Genomic DNA, 776 nt, shown 5'->3' with positions numbered 1-776 from the left:
AAGAAGCATTGGGTATCAGCTTTGTATACATTTATATGTTGGGGAACACATGCGTAGACATATAGTATGTATGTATATGCACTTATATGTTATGAACTTAGTGCCTATGTAGCTATGTAATTAAATGATTCTTTTGTACTTGTTGAAATGTCATAAAATTAGTTTTACTACATTTTATACTTGTAATAATACTGACTTACCACATTTCTTAATCGAGATTTGTTGTAACATTTGTGAAAACGCTAATACATATTGAAGTATTTTAAATGCATAATAAAATATAATTTTTCATTTAACTCTCTCTGTGTAATCGTGTAGTTAAAACGAAATAATAAAATTAAACTAGAATAGGAGGTTCCCCACTTGAAAATCATTCAAATATTTAATTTAGTTGTAAAATTCGTATATAGGCGCGTAAATTCCGACCAAGGGGATATCCAGCGTTGCTGGCGCCGGAAATGACATACATTAACATATTGCTCCCTCAAGTAGGCTACAAAAATATTCGCTGTATGTTTTTTGTTTATCACTGCGTTATTTTATTTTACTCCGTTTACTCCTATTTAACGTAAGCGAAATTTTTTCTAAATTTAGCCGCCATCGATTCGCCGATGGCGAGTGGCGGAAAGAAAGAAATGAATGAGGTACAACCAAACTCGCCAACGTCCATCGCTGCTAACTAACTTTGTTGTTCCTTTCACAGGAATTTTACAGAATTTTTCGTCAAGTGGGCGGAACTCAAATATAGCGAGCAGAGAAGTGGCGAATCGAAGCGG

Source organism: Rhagoletis pomonella, unplaced genomic scaffold (genome assembly GCF_013731165.1).
Source record: "Rhagoletis pomonella isolate Grant_MI unplaced genomic scaffold, Rhpom_1.0 Rhpom_scaffold_19635, whole genome shotgun sequence".
Taxonomy (NCBI): Eukaryota; Metazoa; Arthropoda; class Insecta; order Diptera; family Tephritidae; genus Rhagoletis; species Rhagoletis pomonella.
Note: the sequence above shows the minus strand (reverse complement) of the source record.